This window comes from Danio rerio, chromosome 9, assembly GCF_049306965.1.
Source record: "Danio rerio strain Tuebingen ecotype United States chromosome 9, GRCz12tu, whole genome shotgun sequence".
Classification (NCBI taxonomy): domain Eukaryota; kingdom Metazoa; phylum Chordata; class Actinopteri; order Cypriniformes; family Danionidae; genus Danio; species Danio rerio.
The window spans coordinates 46,482,197-46,504,872 of NC_133184.1; the positions used below are offsets into that span (position 1 = coordinate 46,482,197).

Genomic DNA, 22,676 nt, shown 5'->3' on the forward strand with positions numbered 1-22,676 from the left:
CAGGGCACCACACCAAAATTCATCCCGCCATGGCTACATTACAGCTTCTTTTTTTAATAGCGGGTTATAATTACACTAAAACGTATTAAAATGTAAGTGAATTATAACAGTGCAAACTTTCTGTAATTGTAGTAGTGCTGTGCATTATCTGTTTAACCCTTTAAGGTGACATGCTGACTGACTGACAGGGCTGCCGCACGCCTCCCACCAGTGCTGATATACAGTCATATTGCCTTACTACACATGTGATATTGCGCTTATACAACAGTTCGATGTCACAATCGTGTATATAAAAAAGAAAATCAGTATTTCTCTGTTGAAATAAACACATGCGAGCATTTCTTCTTTCTTTCTGCCAACACAACACACATTCTTGATATGCGAGTCCCATCTCAATACACTAAAATTATACAGTATAAACACAGTACTACAACAAACAAAAGAGAGAGATCGACTTAGAATATCACTTACCAGTTAAATAATTATTTGATCAAGTGTAGTTTAAAACAACACTGCATTTTCCTTCCTCTAAGGGCTTATTATGCAGTTTCAGTTGCCATCTTGTAGATGGACAATGTCAACCGTCTCTGGTCTGCTCAATGACAGGCTAATGGCCACCAACGCGCTGTCTCAAAAATTATAAAACATTTTAAAATAGGCACTATTCAAATTAATAAACTGCGTAATTGTAATCTGAACAACTACATACTCGACAAAAAAGCCTCAAAAGTACATTATGTTGGCTAAGAGCAGCAATATTTGTCAAACTGTAATTTGTCCTCTGCTTGATGCTGGATGTGGGCAGAGTGATACGAGAGCTGTTACTGGCAAAACATAGCACGGCTATCAACCAATAAGATTCAAGAACCAGACAGAACTGTGTGTGTGTGTGTGTGTGTGTGTGTGTGTGTGTGTGTGTGTGTGTATATATATATATATATATATATATATATATATATATATATATATATATATATATATTAAAAACTTGCTGGTTCAGTCGAAGTTTAAGGTGATAATAGTGATCCTGATAATATCAGTTTTCTATATCTTTATTGTTATAGTTGTGGTATGAAATCTGCTGTTGATTAACATTAAGAACCATTTTTAGAGCTGTATCTTTATGGTTATCTTTAAAATTATTGTGCTTTATGTGAACAGGCCATAGATTGATGTGAATTTTCCAACGCAATCTCACAGCAATTCATAACTTTTTGCTTTAGTGGCTAATTCATATGAATTCGTACGATCTAATTCGTACAATTTAGTACGATTTGCTCATCACCCAATGATGGCTGGGGTTAGGGGTGGGGTTAGGTGCCACGCCTCCTTTATAAAATCGAACAATTTAGTACGACTGAACTAGACCGAGTTCGTACAAATTAGCCACTACACTGATAAAACGTAAAATACGTTTCCTCGTGAGATCAGGCTGGAATTTTCAAACAGCGCAGGTAGGCTGGGCGATTAATTGAAAAGTAATCGAAATCCACATTCAGAAACTTTAAAATCGATCAAATTTTTCCAGGTCAATTTTTCCAACTACTTTCCCAACTACTTTGTAAAATACACTTCTGTGTCGAGTGCAGCGTATGGTCTGGCGCAGTCTACACATGGCCGCATACCCCTCGCCGTGACTGACGCCGCTGCTGACCTCTCAAAAAATGTAACTAAACACCGTGACGACACATAGCGCAAACTCTGTGATTGGTCAGCTTGGTATCGTTGACGAGGGTGGTGCGGAGAGGGCAAAAAAAATAGAAAAAATAAAATAATCATTCAGTAATTGTAATTGAGGTAATATGTTCAATTAATCGAGATTTTCACCCAGCCCTAAGCGCAGGGTTTGAAGATTGGGTTCATATCTGTTTAGCGGAGAAGCATTAATATGGTCAAATGTAACCCTTTTCACAAATCAAAAATCTGATCAAAAAAGAATGAATGAATGAATGAATGAATGAATGAATGAACGAATAAATGAAATACAGCCTACCGAGTGTGGTTGAGAAAGACAATTTTGTAACTAGCAAAGATGCGTTAAAAACGTAACGTGACTAGATGTTACCAACTTTTGATAACTTGATATCTTTCCAGGTTGAGCATAGCACAATTATGGTAGATTTACATACATTCATATTTTCAATACTAATTAAAGCTGCTGCAATTAACAATGTCCTGATCATGTCAGCGAGAAAATAGCTGTAAGCTAATTAAACTAAGCTCTTTCTATGCAAATCTGCCCAGTGAGTTGACAGCTACAGCACTATGAAAACTGTCCTTGCCTTATCTGTATGTGCAACTCATTCTCAATGAATTATTTTTGTTTGTATATGTGAAATATTAAGGCTGTGATTTTTTTTTCATAATAATTCACACTTATGGGGAAAGACAAGGTGGCGAGGCATTGCAGACCGTTAGCAGGAAATTTGATTTGCTCGTGGCAGTTCAAGCAGACCTGTGAGGACATGTTTCACGTTACCATGGAGAAGCAGAGGAACAGACACTTAAGAGAAAATCCTTTCAAGGCTCAAAAAAGCGCAACGGTTTCTATGCTGGAGTCAGAAAAACAGCGGATTGCTATGGTTATCCAGTGAAAGCATTCGAGTGAGTGATTATGAGGTGCTTGCATGATCACATGAAGATGACGTCTGAATCTCGTGGCTGACGTCCAAATGGATGATCCGCACTTTATGACCTACTTATGCCCATGAAAAGCAACAGGTAGAGCTTTGAGAGACATTTGGATGACATTGAGAAATGTTTTTTCTTTTTTTCTTCTTGTTAGCATCTGCTGAACTTTAAAGGTTAAGGGCCAGATTTACTTGCGCCATCACAAGCTGTCTTTTTGGTTTTAAAATAGTACTGTCGGCATTTACTAAACAAGCGCATGGAAGAATATTGCTGTAAAGCACCTGAACTTACTTGAGAACACTGATGCCTCATTCACACTAGCAGCGACTCTGTAGCTGCCTGTTGCTCTGGGTGGCAACCTGCTGCAAATGCAGGTCTGTGTAGTTCTATACAGCATGAGTAAATCCGGCCTCTGAGCTGAGAGAGGATCATTCATTCATTCATTTTCTTTTTGGATTATTCCTTTTATTAATCTAGGGTCGCCACAGGGGAATGAATCGCCAATTTATCCAGCACATGTTTTACACAGCGGATGCCCTTCCAGCTGCAACCCATCATTGGAAAATATCCATACGCAACCATTCACACACATACACTACAGACAGTTTAGCTTACCCAATCCACTAATAGTGCATGTCTTTGGACTTGTGGGGGAAGCCAGAGCACCCAGAGGAAACCCACACCCACACGGGGAGAACATACGAACTCCATATGGAAATGCCAACTGACCCAGCCGGGGCTCGAACCAGCGACCTATTTGCTGTGAGGCAATTCTGCTACCAACTACGCCACCGTGCTGCTGAGAGAGGATGATGTGAGCTCCATTGATGATCCTATTGGCTGTCGCTCAAGAAAGTCTCTCTTCATTTGCATAAAGTTGAGGGATTCTCAACTTTGTCTCATCGCTTGACACCCCCACCTGGTTGCCAAAGGTCGTTGTCGCTCACATAGACGGAGGTCGCCGGAGGTTGCCCGCTCTCAATTAAAATGAACGGCTGCTTGTTGATTTGCTGCTGCTAGTCTCTCGAAGTGTGAATGAGGCTTGAAGTGGTTTTCATACGAGCAGCATCTCTTTCAGCCATAGGACCTCTCTTTCTCTGGGCTGGGTGGGTGTGTGTGTGCGTGTGTTCAGGGCTGGGGAGGGACACATAACAGACCAATGATGATGATTGGCGTGTCTTTGAACTTAGTGTAACTCAGTGATTCTCAACGCGGGGGTCGGGAGACAATAAGGGACGGTCGCTTGGTGATTTCCAAAAATCTAATTCATTTTATTAAACTATTAGAATTACCATATTTTATCAATTACCCACAGAATAAATAACATTAATAATTACAAAAAAAAAACAGCAAGCAAATAAAAAACCATAAGCCTTTCGGTATTTTTAGTGTCTACTAGGGTTATTATGTATGTTAAAGACACAGAAATTGTGTTAGATGCAGCACGTTGACTTTATGGCATCAAGTTTAACTTTCTAACATCTTTATGGCACTCATGTTTAAAAGATGAATAGACTTGGGTCTATTGTGTGCACCATTGTGTGCAAGATTTATATATATATATATTAGCACCTCAGAGGATATTGGGTTCGCAAGTGACTGGCATTGTTATTTTAGGGGGTTGCGGGCTGAAAAGTTTGGGAACCCCTGGTGTAACTGAGAACAAGATCATGATTGGCTTAGATAGAATACATCCCATTGTTTTGTCATGGCAGAGCAGTGCCGGTGTTCACACGCTGGATGCAACCGGTTTCACAATTAACCGCGCTTTAATCCGTCACAGTTAATTAATGGTAAATGCTTCTCAACACTGTGTTTCTGCACGGAACATAACTGTGCTTGTTTGTACATCGAGACTAATAACCACACACACTGGACTTACTATGACTGAGGCTACTATCTAAGGCAAGCTTGTGCAAGTTCGTTATTTCCAATGGAGGGACATGCACGCGACGCAACACGCTCACGCTTTTCAGGCGCACCTAGTTGAAATGAAGTTTGAAGTTTGAGGAAGAAGCGATGAAAAGTACAAAGGTTTGCAAACCCACCTAAAGTTACAAATAATGGCACCGATAGCGATAATGTGGTGAATCTTGATCCACCAGCCAGGATCAACCGATTGTTTTCGGAGAGAGAGCGAAAGAGTCAGAGTGGCTCACCTGCATACCTGCCAACACTCCCGTTTTTCCCGGGAGTCTCCTGTAGTTTAGACCCATCTCCCGCCCTTCTCCCGTATTTTTCATTCATTCATTTTTTTGTCGGCTTAGTCCCTTTACTAATCCCGGGTCGCCACAGCGAAATGAACCGGCAACTTATCCAGCACATTTTTACGCAGTGGATGCCCTTCCAGCCGCAACCCATCTCTGGAAAACACACACACACACTCATACACTGCGGACAATTTAGCTTACCCAATTCACCTGTACCGCATGACTGTGGGGGAAACCAGAGCACCCAGAGGAAACCCACGTGAACGCAGGGAGAACATGCAAACTCTTTACAGAAACGCCAACTGAGCTGAGGTTCGAACCAGCGACCTTCTCGATGTGAGGCAACAGCACTACCTACAGCGCCACTGAGTCGCCTATTAAAATAAATTTGTTGATATACAATTTTTGGAAGTGTTCATTCATTTTCGGTGGTTGCTACTAAATTATTGGTCGCACTTTATTTTGATGAAACAGGTCCACTAATTCTCATTAGATTATAAGTAGACTGTTATGTTGGGGTTAGGGCTAATGTAAATTGAAATGTATTTGCAAAGTTTCTTATAGTCAGTTAAATGTCTGTTAATGGAGCAGTATTAACAGATATTAAGCAGACAGTCTACTAAAACTCAAATAACCATCAAAATAAAGTGTTACCAAATTTTCTATTGTGCTTAAATTTTTGAAGTTGTGAGCACCAATGCTACCAAGTAAAAAAGTAATTTTCAAGTCCTGCATTGGACATATTATTTTATTTATTTATTTTTATTTATTTATTCATTCATTGTTCTGTCATTCATTTACAGTGTAAAATTATTACTTATGCTTAAATGTCAAAAATTTCACATATTTTTAAGCACAAATAGGGAAATGGACTATTGTTTTTATTTATTTATTTATTTATTTATGTATTTATTGTGTGCTGTAATAATGTTTCTGAGCAGCAATAAATAACAATTTAAAATATAAGGAGTTTTCATGTGATTTTCTAAACTAGTGGGGTTTTGAAATCATTCATTCATTTTCTTTTCGGCTTAGTCCCTTTTTTAATCTGGGGTTGCTACAGTGGAATTAATTGCCAACTTATCCAGCATATGTTTTACGCAGCGGATGCCCTTCCAGCCCAAACCCATCACTGGGAAAGGTTTTGAAATCAATGAATGCATAATAATTGTGTTAACCGTGAAACCATAATTATAATCGTACAACCAAAATCTATAATAGTTCCATCCCTATAACACACACAATCAGTCGAAAACACACCAATGACCAGGAGTCAGAACGATGGCAAATCCTACAAATTCAAGTAGGATTCAAGTTTCAAAAGGTAGCATTTGCAAACTGGAAATATAAGCACTATTTTACCCTCATTGAGGTGAAAGGCAGGAATGTTTAACTTTAAGGTTTCTTGATTTAAGAATGTTTAGATATTTGGACTAGAAACAAGAAAAAAACTCCAATTTTTTCAAAAAACTCAAAACTAAATTTGAAAACATTTTTTACACTTCAATCTAAGGGTTTTATCAAACCAATGTGCTTCTGAGCAAAAAAAAAGGGGGGGTTGGTATTTAAAAAGATCATGGAGAAAAGTAGGTGACGTACGCATTTAAGAAAAAAATATGCCTCCAGATCACTATCAATAATTCATTGATGGAATAAAAGGAACTCACAAATGTTCATGAAACGTCAGCCATCAGTCGGACTGCGAGCTCATTTCCTGCAGTTCTCAGCCTGGGTGATTTGAGGTGTGCGAGTCTCTCTGCTTTGGCCAGATGGTTACACTTCAGTGCATTTGATGGAAACGTCACGCCTGTTTCTCACAGTGTGAGTCTATTCAATACAGCTGCTACGAGAGAAATTTATTTTGTAATATTTGAAAGTAGTTCATGAAAACACAAGGAAAAATAAATAGTTGAATAGTTATTGCAGTTTAAATGCTGCTTAATTGCAGTGTAAATTATGAACCATTTTAAGGTCAAAATTATTAGCCCCTTAAGTCTTCAGAACAAAGCATTGTTATAAAATAACTTGCCTAATTACCTTAACTTGACTAGTTAACTTAATTAACCTAGTTAAGCCTTTAAATGTCACTTTAAGCTGTATAGAATTGTCTTGAAAAATATCTAGTCAAATATTATCTACTGTCATCATGGCAAAGATAAAATAAATCAGTTATTAGAAATGAGTTATTAAAAATAATATGTTTAGAAATGTGTGGAAAAAAATATCTCCGTTAAACAAAAATTAGGGAAAAGATAAACAGGGGGGCTAATAATTTAGGGGGGCTAACAATTTTGACTTCATCTGTATATATATATATATATATATATATATATATATATATATATATATATATATATATATATATATATATATATAATTTTTATGCATCTATATATATATATATATATATATATATATATATATATATATATATATATATATGCGTGTCGGTGTGATGTATGTAAAATTTGGCCCGCGACAACGTTTTTTTGTTTTTGCATCTGGCCCTAGGCCCAAAAGTTTGGACACCCCTGCTCTAGCGTCTGTGACTGGAGCACATTTAGAGGTCAGAGGAGTGAGGTTTACATGTACAGCACTTACTAGCTGGCCTCTATTACACTCATCCCCCTAAACCTCACTCCCATCTGGGTCACAGCACCAATACAACCTCACCGATCCTACACCACCCAACCCGCTCCGAGCTGGGATCAAACCGGTGACCTTCCGCATGGGAGTCGGTTGCTCTACCAAGGAGGCAAAAGTCCATGGCCTCTAGCGTCTGTCACTCGAGCACCTTTAGAGGTCAGAGGAGTGAGGTTTACCTGCACAGCACTTACTAGCTGGCCACCGTTACACCAGCTCAAACTTCTGGATTAGCTGGTGTCTCTCCTTTCATTTGGCCTTACCCATTAGAGCAGGGTTCACCAATCTTGGTCCTGGAGGGCCGGTGTCCCTTCAGGGTTTAGCTCCAACTTACCTCAACACACCTGCCTGGATGTTTTAAGAATACATAGTAAGACCTTGATTAGCTTGTTCAGGTGTGTTTGATTATGGTTGGAGCTAAAATCTGCAGGACACCGGCCCTCCAGAAACAAGTTTGGTGACACCTGCACTAGGGTCTTTTGAAAAATCCCAAGCCAACTCTGCCTGTTGCGAGTGTGCCAACCAACTCCTGCTTGAGGCATGACTCTGCCGCCTCCACTGCTCTCTCCGCCCTCCAAATATATATTCATTCATTCATTTTAGTTAGGGCTTAGTCCCTTTATTAATCTGGGGTCGCCACAGCGGAATAAACCGACAACTTATCCAGCATATGTTTAACGCAGCAGATGCCCTTCCAGCTGCAACCCGGAGAAAACCGATGCGAACACGGAGAGAACATGCTAACTCCACACAGAAATGCCAATTGACCAAGCTGAGGCTCGGACCCGCAACATTCTTGCGGTGAGTCGACTGCGCTACCCACTGCACCACCATGCCACCCACATTTTTTATATAAATATTAATAAGCCTACATTTCCAATGCTTTCAAAAAGCAAAATATATGTCCATTATACAGACATAAAATGTAGATGACAATATCCTAAACAGTGCAGTAATGTTATGGATTCTTCATTTAATATAATGAATCTCTTTTCTTCTTCTATTAAAAGACCTCCATGCATCTTTATCTTATCGCCTTAGGGTCAAATATCTTCAGCAAAAAGACACCTTAACATGCCCAGCAGTCGATTACACCTTTCTCTCTCTCTATGTCATATCCAATCCCCTGTCAGTAATACAAAGGTCATTCTTATAAACTCAGACAGATCTCCAAGCCGCAGACTTTAATAGCCTAAAGCTTTCTGTGGGCCTTTTGTGTGTTGGAGAGTGTGTATGTATGTCTAGCTGCTGTGGCATGTGTTAATGGTCTTCATTAGCACCACACAGCGAAGCTACAGTAGGCAAACAGGACAGTCACAACAGGACTGTACACACAGCAAGACATGACACAGACTCAGAGCAAAAAAAAAACATGCAGAAGACCTTAAAGGACCCTTGATGGATGAAGACCAGGTTCTCTTTGTTAATAGAACAGGACTGGAATATTATTGTCTAAATATACTACACCTCGACAAATGTCTGATTAATAGCATCCGCTCGCGAATTGAAGCTAAACTACTTTTCTGCTGAAGGTATCTATCAGAGAAGATAGAGGTCCTGAATAAAAGATGACGCATTAGGGATGTAATATCTCACTTCTGCCAGTGCAAAAATAGAGCTCTAATTGGAAAGCTCATTAATTGTCATTATAATCATGGACCTCATTGCTCAGTGACACAGAAATCCCTGGCCTGGTGGCAAATGCTCAGATGAATTTTGGTTAGTTTGCTTGGTTACTGGAGTGTTTTGAGAAGGTTGCTTTGCGGTTGCTTGGGTATGCAGAATGTTTCCTGGAGGTTGCTAAGGTGTTGTTATGCAGTTGCCTATGTATTTTAAATAGTTTCTAGGTTCTATGGTGTTGCTATGTAGATGCTAAGGTTTGCTGAATGGCTTCTAGATGTCCCCAGGAGGTTGCTAAGGTGTTGCTAAGCAGTTGCTTATGTATTTTAAATAGTTTCTAAAAGGTTTCTAAAGTGTTGCTACTGTATGTACAGTAGTTGCTTATGTACTGCCACATGGTTTCTAAATGTTTCCAGAAGATTTCTAAGGTGTTACTATGTGTTTGTTTGCATATCTTTTCAAGAGTTCACGCTTAGCTGATGATTGATTATAAAGCTCGTTTGACATACTGTCCCGGGAGAGAGCCCTGAGCTCATAAGATTCTCGAGCCCGGGGCTCCCTCCCGTTTGCAAGGCGAGAGAGGAGTTTGAGCTCAGGTAGATCTCGAGAACTCCCCTGCTGTAATAGCTAATGAACAGATAGTGATTGCTCTTAAGAGATAACTACTTACTAGGAGCATGTCTATGTTGCTGATTTGGATTAGTCAATTAACTTAAGTTGTTTGATTTTGAATGGTGGGAGGAAACTGGGGAACCCGGGGGAAACCCACATGAGCACGGGGAGAACATGTAAACTCCACACAGAAACGTTGGCTGGCTTGGTAAGGACAAGAACCAGTGACATTCTTGCTGTGAGGCAACAGTCCTAACCACTGGGCCACCGTGCCACCCATCTAGGAAAGGAGGAGATGTAGGGGTGGAAGGGGGAATTCTTGATAATGAAGATGGCTGTTATATGGAATTTAGGGTATTTATAGTGGCTTTGGAATCGTCTGATAGGTGAATCCTAAATTGAATAATCTCTAGCATTTAGGACATGATGTCAGGGTGACCAAAATTCAATGTCTAGCCAGCGTCTAAGGACAACATTATTTTGATCACCAATAACAACATCTAATATTTGATAAGTTGATATTTGGTTGATTTTAGGTTGTGTTGGAAAGTGATCAAATCCAACGTCAAGCCAACTTAAATTATACTGATGTCGAAAACTGAAATTTATTCATCAGGTATGGCAACCAAAATCCAACATCTGGTAGATGTCATATTGGCAACGTCAAGCTGTAACATCATTAGACGTTTATATTCGGTTGATTTTAGGTTGGACGTTAGACACTGATGTCAGCCTGACGTTGAGTTCCGATTTTCATTTCTTGCACACTTTTAATGCTTCCATACAGGTGGCTGCAATTTTAAATCGCCCGTGTCTTGAGGTAGTTCATTATGATGCGATTTACCTTCTATGTGCGATTTCATTGGATTGGAATTACAGGACTGATTCTTCTAATTCACATGAACGGGAAAAAATAAAGTAGTAACTGCAGGTTGAAGGAAAGTAGTGCAGAAAAAGTACCAATATAGCACTAAAAATATACTCAAGGGAAGGTAAAAGTACACATTTTTAAAACTACTTAGCAAAGTGCAATTTCTGAGAAAAACTACTCAATTACAGTAGTTTGAGTATTTGCCATTTGTTACTTTACACCACTGGTAGGTATGCTAAGTGGTTTCTAAATGTTTCCATTGCTATGCATTTACTGGCTTACTAAATTGAGTTCCAACTGTTTCAAGAAGGTTACTAAGGTGTTGCAACGTGTCTCTGAGCTACAGTAAGAACATTTTAAAATTGTTTCTAGGGTGTTTTAAGCTAACATACAGACAGACAGCTAGGCATTGTTAAGGCAATTTATAATATTTGAAACAAGAATCAGTCTCTAGTCCTTGTTAGGACTGCAGGTTTAGCAAGACAAAGAAAAGCAAGAAATTTTAATTTCCTTAGTAACAGCTGCTGTGGCCGAGGGTCAGGCTTTGTTTTTTCATCTTATAATGAATAATTCCAGGGTCCATGTGCTGTGCTTATTCTTTAAAACCTCTAAAAACAAAGAAAATGTATTAGCAGAATTAGCACACACTTTGCATTAATATTTGAGGCAGTCTACTGTCTTAAAGAGTTTTTGTCTTCATACATGAGTTCAAATGAGCCTGTTTGCAGTACTGTGAAAGTTAAAAAATTGTTACTACATTAAATAAATAAAAATAAATATAAAAAGTTGAAAATTGCATGCAATTCATTTCGCTGTGGTGAGCCCTGATAAATAATGGGACTAAGCCAAAGAAAAATGAATGAATAAATGACAAAACATGCAAACCACCTACTGTGTCTTAAACTCTACATGAAACAAAACCAGTTTTGCCTATTAGTATTGAAATGTATATGAGTGAAACAGTGTCTTGAATAATAACAAAGTAATTGCTTTTATACAGATCTGGAATCTGTGGCTGGAAAGGCATCTGCTGCGTAAAAAATATGCCAGAATAGTTGGTGGTTCATTCCGCTGTGGCGACCCCTGATAAATACAACATGGGCTCATTCTGAAAATGTAGCCCTATACTGTATATATATATTTCTGGAGATCGCAAATTATGTAGCCAGAAGTTCATATGGCTGTATTTCGTCTTTAAAACCAACGCTACGGGGGGCTATGATGCAATTCCTTTTCGTGCTTACCAGCTGACCGCTTACATCCATGTAAAGAGCTTTCCCACTGTTACCAGTTTGTCCAGTCAGCTTGTCATGTACATTGGCAAACTTGAGATGCAGAGAGGAGTTGACCACGATAACAGGGTTCGAGTCTGGCGAAGAAAGGTTCCAGAATGCGTAAATGGCACTCCTAACTTCTAACATGCACTGCACACACAAACACTGGTTCCTGATCCTGACTGATTGCAAACACTTACAGCTGAAGCTGCTCATTGTCTCTTGGACTATATATACACCACACAGGGCTGAGTCTTAATCTGTAAACATTATGAAGCGTTTAGCTTGCCTTGTTTTTCCATGCCGTGTTTCCAAACTCTTGCCTTGTTAATTGATTTTTTGATATTAGCCGCCTGAACAGATCTCTTGCCTTTTTTTGACTACTCTTTTGGATTGCCCTATATGATACTGTTTGCTCTTGTGATTGACCCTTGCCTGCCTGACCATCCTCTGTTTAAATAAAGACACTGCAATTGGATCCTCACCTCCGTTGTCCAGCGTCCCTTCAGTTACAGACATCAGAAACATTTGTTTTTACAAATATAGTTCATATACAACATATAGATGAATCAAAATTAATATTTTATGCAATCCAAATACAGAAATCCAAAATAGAGACATATTGATTACTAAGATCATTTGATTTTCAGGCCTAAATGTAAACTATGACAACATTTTAAATTATTTTAGAAGAAAGAAACGCATGTGCCAGATCCAAGTGTTTCTGAATTATATAAAAATTAAGCATTGCATAACTATTACATAACTATTTTTTAAATGCTGGCATGGGTTATTGCAACAAAAGGCATGAATCACACTCACACACCTGTGATTAAACAGTGCACGCAGCATGCAATCGTTGCGCTCAAAAGACAACTTTGTTTTTAACCTTAAATAACTGCGACTGACACCTGGCATTCAAAGGCCGTTTTAATCAGTTAAAAGAGAGTTTCATTACATCCCGGCGGTTCATTGAAGAAATAAATCCGGATTTACTCACGCTACAATGAGCCCAATTTCCTCTTCCTGGCAGGATAAATCATCCTCATATGGATGGGCAGTCTTTGTGTTGTTGATTAGGCCTCACCTTGTGCTTCTTATCATCCGTGTCTGTCTAATTTATTATTAGTGGACTGATCAAACTTTTGCCTTAATTCATTTTCATGTAAAAAAAAAAACACATTAAAGGACTTTAATCTTACAGCATGCAACATTTGAGGTAACTGACATAACATACGTGCGGAAGAAGGGAGGAAAGGTAATAAGTTAAGCTTAATGAATGTTTTATCAGGGATCATCTCAAGGTGAGTAGATGTTCCTGTCTTGATTGAATAAGCTGAAATGTCAAATGCTATATCTGACACCATTCGTGAGTAGCGATGACAGAGTATACTGCGAGGAGAGGAGGGTGGATCTGACCTGGACCAAACTTTAGAGCTGTTCTTATGGTGGCCAGTGAGTTCTGGGACAGATGAATTTTTAAGGAAGATCTTTTATGATTTGATCTTTTTTTTTTTCCCCAAACACTTACAAACTCACAAAATTCACCAATGGGACTTTAAGAGAGAGAGTGATTAAAATGCAATGCAAAGAAATGTAAAAGGATCTAAAATGACACTTTAAAGTCCAAAGTGCAAAGACATGCAGTACAGGTGAATTGAATAAACTAAATTGACCGTAGTGTGTGTGTGTGTGTGTGTGTGTGTGTGTGTGTGTGTGTGTGTGTGTGTGTGTGTGTGTGTGTGTGTGTGTGTGTGTGTGTGTGTGGGTGTGTGTGTGTGTGTGTGGGGGTGTGTGTGTGTGTGGGGGGGGGTTGTGTGTGTGTGTGTGTGTGTGTGTGTGTGTGTGTGTGTGTGTGTGTGTGAATGAATGTGTATAGATGTTTCCAAGTACTGGGTTGTAGCTGTAAGGGCATCTGCTGTGTAAAACAAATGCTGGCTAAGTTGGTGGTCATGTAGCGACCACAGATTAATAAAGGGACTAAGCCGAAAAGAAAATGAATGAAAATTATCAGCCCCTTTAAGCTATATATTTTTTTTGATAGTCTATGGAACAAACCATCATTATACAATAACTTGCCTAATTATCCTAACCTGTCAACCTAATTAACCTAGTTAAGCCTTTAAATGTCACTTTAAGCTGTATAGAAGTGTCTTGAAAAATGACTTGGCATGATATATATATATATAATGTTTTGTGGTTCTCAAACTGTGGTACATGTACCACTAGTGGTACGCAGGCTTTCTTCTAGTGGTACGCGGAGGAATGAAATATGTCATGTACATGCTACACACATTTCAAAATTTATCAAAATAGATGTGTATATAATATGTCATATATGACATATAGGCTATATTTCTAAGGTAATCTGCCACGTTTTTTTTAACTTTGCAGAGTTGTAGCTGCTTTACTGGGCCTACTACGCTACTGTATTCCAATACTGCTAATTTTGGTGGTACTTGGAGAGAAAAATTTTTTCTGAGGTGGTACTTGATGAAAAAACTTTGAGAACCACTGGTTTATAAAATTTGGGGAAAATTACTTGAATATTTATTTTATTTTCCAAAACACAGACGAAATTGTAGAATCAGTTACAGAGATGAAATTAGGTGTAGTAATGATTCGCCACAGATTTAGGCTTATTTTAGATTAATCTTCAAAAATTCATATTCACTATATGAAAACATGAACTTCATCTCCAGGTCAGCACTTTACTGTATGTGGTCATTTTTGTAAAAAACTATAGTTAAAAAAATAAAATATGTTTCAAAGTATTCCTAAAATCAAATTACCCATTAAAATAGAAAAATGGAATAGAATAAACAAAAATACATTATTATTATTATTATTATTAAATAGTAGTAATAATAATATTTATAAAATTTCTGTATTCAAAATATCTTGATTAGCAATGCCAATTTTAAAAGTAACTTTTGTTTCAAACATGCACTTTTTGTTCTTTTCATTTATTAATTTTCGGCTTAGTCCCTTTATTTATGAGGGGTAGCCACAGTGGAATGAACCACCAACTTATCCAGCATATGTTTTACAAATGGATGCCCTTCCAGCTTTGAACTGTGGGGAAAACCGGAACACCCGAAGGAAACCCACGCTAACACATGGAGAACCTGCAAACTCAACACAGAAATGCCAACTGGTCCAGCCAGGACTTGAAACAGCAACCTTCTTGCTGTGAGATGACAGTGCTAACCACTGAGCCACCGAGTCGCCCTCTCTCTGTCCTATTATTTAGTCAAATTTGCAACCTAAACTTGATCTGTTGGTTAAGCAACTGTTATTTAGTCTATCTGTGATGGGTCAACACATACAGTATAATATCTGCAAAGAAAATGGCAAGATTTTCTAAATATTGTTTAAAATTTGCTTTCTAAACTATCATTCGCAACACATTGGGTTTGTCTGTACAGCATTATTGATGTTACTCAAGATTTACAGCTCTGTGAGAACATTCTTCAAAGAACACATAACTCTTCAAAGTAATCCTCACTGATAACAATGCTAATGCTTTACAGATGTATGGCAGTTTTCAAATCACTATAGTGATGGCCTTTTAGTTTGTGCACTCTTTCTGGATTTGTATGGGTAAAGGGAGCCCTCTGGTGACAAAAACTTGTAGTCTAATGCTGGCTAACATTATCTGAGATTTCCATTTAAATGTAGTTTAAGTGGTACTATATTGTAATATTGGATGTTGTTGTAATTATTTGGCATGGAAAGGTACTTATATGGTAGATAAAACAGATAAAACTGAAAAAACAAGTAATTTAACAGGACTTTTATTTTGAATTGAAAAACATTTTGTGTTTTTCATGTTGAGTGATACTCATACATTCATTTTCTTTTCGGCCTAGTCCCTTTATTAATCTTGGGTCGCCACAGCAGAATGAACTGACAACTTATCCAGAATATGTTTTATGCAGCCAGTAGAGCGTTTCTGTGTGGAGTTTGCAAGTTCTCCCCATGTTTGTGTGGTTTCCTCTGGGCGTTTCCCCGACAAGTCATGTGGTATAGGTGAATTAGACATGTTAAAATTGACCGTAGTTGCAGTATTAGATTGAAAGATCAGAGAAGTACAGTACACCGTGGTCAGAGGTGGACAAAAGACTTTAACCCCATTTAAATGCCAGATGTAAACAGGAATGGGTCTTGTTTACCTGTGATCTGGTCGACCAAAATGCATCTTAGCCTATTATCCGGTATAAACATGACATTAGTCATGTCTCATCCACGTTCCCAATTCTTGCCACTACCATGATGAGCTTAATAAACAAGCCTTCTTACGGTGTGTGATCAGAGGGTGAAAAAGCCAAGACAAGAAATAGATTGATTAAATCAAAAAGGCGTTCAAATTCCGCAATGACAAGAAATAATTTAGATTGCTCCACAAAACACATTAAAATGAAAGTAACGAGCCCGATTTAAAAATGTAAGAAGTAGAAAGTACAGATATTTGTGTAAAAATGTAAGGAGTAAAAGTAAAGTTGTCAGAAAAATAAATAGTGGAGTAAAGTACTGTTACCAGAAAAATTTACTTAATTACAGTAACAAAGTATTTGTACTTTGTTACTTCCCATCTCTGGATATTTAATTTATGTGCTAATCCAAATAAATCACAATTGCTCTTAAGCAACTGAAGTCAAACAAAAGACAAATCAGTCGTAGCTTGCTGTTATGTACCACGGCAGTGAATCACAATTGAACCGGCTATTGTGTAAAAGGACATCTTTATCATAACAACAGAGGCAGTGGATGATTCTCAGTAATATATTTGCCACTTTTCACATCCCTGTTTGTTCCTTAAAATAATTTGCATGTTTATCAGACGTGAACATGCAAATGGGTGTAATGAAACTGTCCTGGTCATACTCAAGGTCATCTAATTATCAGCAACAATGAACAGGAAATAGTCGTCGCATTTATCCTAAATCAATGCTCCTATTTGTTTGTGATGACAGTGCAGGTACGTCACAGAAAGTGTTCTCTGGATGGACACAGTAAGAAATCTAAAATCAAATGTACAAGCTTTTGGAAATGTTCAATGTGGATGTTCTGCCCACATGACAAAAAATACTAAATTAATTTGTAGTAATACTACAGTGTTTTCGAACCATACCATAGTATAGTACTTTTTACAATTAACATGCTGTGGTAATACTAATTAAGTTGCTATGGTAACACAAAAACTATAGTAATAAATAAAATGACCCAATCTGCTGGTTAGTCATGTTTATTGTTTACTGTAATTGATTATGAATGATAAAAAGTATCACAGAACTCTGTCAGCATTTATTAGCACCATTTGTTGTAAAGAGACAGCTGTCTGAAAGGGATGTCTGGGTGTAAACCCAGGTTGTATCCAAAAAACATAAACCCACAGCTACCCAACTCACTGCAGAATTAAACATGAACTTTAACTCTCCTGTTTCCACTTAAACTGTTGATCAGGAGCTCCACAGGGTCAATATATATGGCCAGGCTGCTATGTCCAAACTTTTGGTCACCCGTGCCAATGCCAAACATTGGTTTTAATTGAGCCGGCAGCAAAAATTTTGGGCTGCAGACAATGTGAAAGATGTACTGTTCTCTGATGAGCCTACCTTCACTGTCTTTCCCACATCTATGAGATTAAGATGTAAAGAAGCCCAAAAGAAGCATATCACTCTTTGGTGCAAAGTGAAGCATGCGGGTGGATCATTAATGGTTTGGGCTGCATTATCATGGCATTCCTTAGGCCCAATACTTGTGGATGGGTGCATCACTGCCAATGACTTCTAAACCATTCTGGAGAACCATGTGGAGTCAATGGTTTAAACAGTGTGTCCTGAAGGCAGTACCATTTATCAGGGTGATAATGCACAAATACACACTGCAAGACCGGTGACAGAGTGGTTTGTCCAACTATCCAACTGCTCATTAATGCAAATTTCTAATCAACCAATCACATAGCGGCAACTCAATGCATTTAGGCATGTAGACATGAGCCCCTTTCACACATACAGACCTTTCTGGAAAATTGCCGGCAATTTTCCAGAAAGGTCTGTATGTGTGAACAGGTCCTTTTTGAAAATACCGGTAAATTCGTTCTGGCTATTTTCCGGAAAGAGAAGTTGTAACATTACCGGCAACTTGCCGGAATGCTGCGCTGTGTGAACGCAGAAGGAAGATTCCCGTAATAAGCGCGTGCACGTCTAGAACGTGCTGACGTAAGACGTCTGCTTTAGCCAATCACAACAGTCAGACGCATTTACGTCCGCTCGGTTTGTGAGGATAAAAGCCTTTGAATATTTTTCCAGACACATTTAGCTGCTAGAAGTTAGTCAGATCACGTTTATATGTTCTTCTTAATGCCAACTGTGTAAATAATCATCAATGAGATGCTTATGATAAGCCGTTGTTTGTTTACGTTCGTGTGCCTGTAAAACAGCCTGTGAGCGCCAGCACACGTACATATTATGAACATCTCGACATACGAAAGTGATCCTGAGAAAGTTGTTCACAATATTGATCATCCACAGAGTTTGTAATTTAGTCAAATGTTTACAAATACAAGCGCAGCCGTTTAAAGCTAATTTGTGGTGAATGATGTCAGAATTTACCGGTATTTTAGAATGGATGTGTGAATGCTCTTTTCCTGAAAATTTCCGTAACGTCCTCGCCTGTGTGAACAGCGCTTTTTTCAATATACCGGTAAAGTCTTTCCGGAAATTTTCCGGATATTTACCGGTATCACTGTGTGAAAGGGGCTATGGTCAAGACGATCTGCTGGGGTTCAGACTATGCATCAGAATGGGGAAGAAAGGTGATTTAAGTGTCTTTGAATGTGGCATGGTTGTTGGTGACAGATGGGCTGGTCTGAGTGTTTCAGAAACTGCTGATCTACTGGGATTTTCACGCACAACCATCTCTACGGTTTACAGAGAATGGTTCGAAAAAGAGAAAATATCAAGTGAGCGGTGGTTTTTTGGGAGCAAATGCCTTGTTAATGCCAGAGGTCAGAGGAGAATGGCCAAGTACGAGCTGGTAGAAAGACAACTGTAACTCAAATAACCACTCGTTACAACTGAAGTATGCAGAAGAGCATCTCTAACGCACAGCATGTCCAACCTTGAGATGGATGGGCTGCACCGAGTGCCACTCCTGTCAGCTAAGAACAGAAAAACCGAGGCTACAATTAACACAGGCTCACCAAAATTGAACGATAGAAGATTGAAAAAACGTTGCCTGGTGTGATGAGTCTCGATTTCTGCTGCAACATTCGGATGGTAGGGTCAGAATTTGGCATCAACAGCATGAAATCATGGATCCATCCTGCATTGTATCAACAGTTCAGGCTGGTGGTGGTGGTGTAATGGTGTGGGAGATATTGTCTTGGCACACTTTGGGCCCATTAGTACCAATTGAGCATCATGTCAATGCCACAGCCTACCTGCTACCCTAGTTGCTGACTACCTGAGTATTGTTGCTGACCATGTCCATTTCTTTATGACCACAGTGTCCCAATCTTCTGATGGCTACTTCCAGCAGGATAACGCGCCATGTCATAAAGCGCAAATCATCTCAGACTGGTTTCTTGAACAAGACAATAAGTTCACTGTACTCAGATGGCCTCCACAGTGACCAGATCACAATCCAATAGAGCACCTTTGGAATGTGGAACGGGAGATTTGCATCATGGATGTGCAGCCGACAAATCTGCAACAACTGTGTCATGCTATCATGTCTATATGGACCGAAATCTGTGAGGAGTATTTCCAGTACCTGGTTGACTCTATGCCACGAAGAATCAAGGCAGTTATGAAGGCAAAAGGGGTTCCAACCCGGTACTAGTAAGGTGTACCTAATAAAGTGGCTGTTGAGTGTATCTTGTTTGTATTTCACATATACAGTGTATCGTTACATCGATTAACACAACCACTGCTGTAACTCAACTACACTTCTTCCTACGCAGCTGCAGACTTGTTTTGGCTGGTGGCGACAAGTGACCACTGAAAAGTGCTCGGCAGATGCTTGAGAACAAAATGCAAAATAGTGAATATGAAGATACTATTTTGTGAACTGCATTTTAGAGATTTATGTGGAAGTTACTAGGGGTCAAAGGGTGGAAAAACACTGGGAACAAAGCTGGCTGCCAGCACTTATGCTAATCTAACCACCAACAGCTCTTCAATGTGATTGTGAAATAAAGAGGCTGAATTCATTCCTCTTAATTGCTCTTCATTTGGCTATAAGACAAAATCTTTAATTGCTTTCCTCGCAGCCATCCAGCACGGCTGGCAACCAAAACAACGGTGAGCAAATTAGCCCCCAATCTGCAGCATCCCAATCGACGACGCAGAGAGGCCTCGTAATGAATTCCAGTGGCTTTGTTCTGCCCACTCAACCCCTTTACCTCCAAGAGGCTTGAAATAAAATAGTAAGATTCAAATCATTATAATGCAATCTCGAAAGAAACGAGACCTCCGATGACACTCTGTTTAATACTGTACAGGGGTTGCCATGACAAAGACAGCAGTGAAATACTGGCCATGTCATGTCATTCTGGGAAGAGCGTTAATATTCATATCGCTCACCTTGTGCTTTGCATGTGTAGCCTCTTTGCCCTCATATATGTACAAAACATTACAAATGAAATCTATAAGTTAATAAATTAGTTGTTTTATTTTGGAATTACATTTGACAGAGACATACAGCATTAATTTAAAGATTCTCCTGGTAAAATATAAAATATGAGACATCATTATTTTAAATTACACTGCAAAAAATACTTTTCTTACTTAGATTTTTGTCTTGTTTCTAATCCAAATATCTAAAAGTTCTTAAATCAAGAAGAATTTTCTAGACAAGCAAACATATTGTCTTGTTTTAAGAAATAATATTCCAAAATGAAGTGAGATTTTCCTTAAATTAAGGCAAGGCAAGGCAAGGCAAGTTTATTTATATAGCACATTTCATACACAGTGGCAATTCAAAGTGCTTTACATAAACAGGAATAAAAAAGACAAGTTTAGGAAAATAAAATGCAGACAATAAAAATTATTAATTAAATTAAGCAAAATAATCTGCCAATGGGGTAAGCAAAATAATCTTATCACAAATCGAAAAACAAGATTATTTTGCTTACCCCATTGGCAAATTATTTTGCTCGATTTAAGGAAAAACTTACTTCATTTAGGCATATTATTTCTTAAAACAAAACAATATGTTTTTCTTGTCTAGAAAATGCTTCTTGATTTAAGAATTTGTAGAAATTTGGACTAGAAACAAGACAAAAAAATCTAAGTAAGAAAAGTATTTTTTGCAGTGTAGGGTTATGGCAAAAATGCAATTGCCCATGGCATATTAATTGTAATATGGTTTGATATATATTCGGCCCACAGACCTCAATTAAGTTTGGCTTTTGCCCCTTTATAAGAAAAAGTCAGCCCTGCTTTAAACAAATGTGCTTGGACCCAATATTTATATCACGTATATTCTGAAGACAAGGCATCACCAGTGAATAGATGAGGTCTAAAGGAACGTGCTTACCTGCATTTCTCTTATCTTAGCAAGCATGTCTAAGCATACATTTTAAAGTTTCAGCGGGGTCAACTTTTACAATAGTGTGTCAAACACCACCCATGAAGTTTAACCAAACACCTATCACACCGGATATGCAATCAGATTTGTATCTAACTCAAGAAATCCCTGGTGAATAGATGAGGTCTAAATGAAAACGTTCTTACATTCATATCAAGCCTTAGCAAGTTGAAGAAGTTTTAGAGAGGTCAGTTTTTACAGTACTACATATCTACCAGTCTATATATACAGATATACAATTGTTCTTGGACTTATGCTATTGAATATGGTTTTGCAGAATGAATCTATGGTGAACAGGTGATGTTTCCACTTTAAACAAAAAAAGTCCATAACTGAATTCAAATACATAATATGAAAAAAATATTCATTGGATTTACAAAGTTTTTTACAGGAAGTGGTTGCAAACAATTTATATGGATCTTTTTTTAGTGTACGTTTTATATATGTGTGTGATGTTTAGGTATGGGGCGAGGCATTGGTGCAGTAGGTAGTGCTGTCGCCTCACAGCAAGAAGGTCGCTGGGTCGCTGGTTCGAACCTCGGTTCAGTTGGCGTTTCTGTGTGGAGTTTGCATGTTCTCCCTGCCTTCGCATGGGTTTCCTCCGGGTGCTCCGGTTTCCCCCACAGTCCAAAGATATGCGGTACAGGTGAATTGGGTAGGCTAAATTGTCTTTAGTGTATAAGTGTGTGTGTGAATGTGTATGTGGATGTTTCCCAGAGATAGGTTGCGGCTGGAAGGGCATCCGCTGCGTAAAAACTTGCTGGATAAGTTGGCGGTTTATTCCGTTGCGGTGACCCCGGATTAATAAAGGGACTAAGCTGACAAGAAAATGAATGAATGAATGTTTAAGTATATTTCTGACATGCATACATTTCTAGTAGTAATACATTATCATTCATTCATTTTCCTTCAGCGTAGTCCCTTTATTCATCAGGGGTTACCACAGAGGAATGAACTGGGAACTTATCTAGCGTAAGTTTTACACAGTGAATGTCCATCCAGGCGCAACCCAGTACTGGAGTCTGGGAAACATCCATACACACTCATTTACACTGGAGAATACGCAAACTCCATACAGGAATGCCAACTGACCCACTCTGTCAACCCTAATGCCAGATTCACACAGGGCTTCAGCGTTAACGTTTGACAGAGGTTATGTCTAAAGTTGGGGCTTCTTGCTGAGGCATCAGTGCTAAACCACTGAGCCGTCATGTCGCC

The 22,676-nt window shown here is 38.6% G+C and overlaps 1 protein-coding gene across 1 annotated transcript in view; it reads right to left on the minus strand.

Moving 5' to 3' along the window:
* pde1a (phosphodiesterase 1A, calmodulin-dependent) overlaps positions 1-22,676 on the minus strand; it is a 263,528-nt gene that overhangs the window by 240,180 nt on the left and 672 nt on the right. The gene's annotated exons all lie outside the window — the stretch shown is intronic.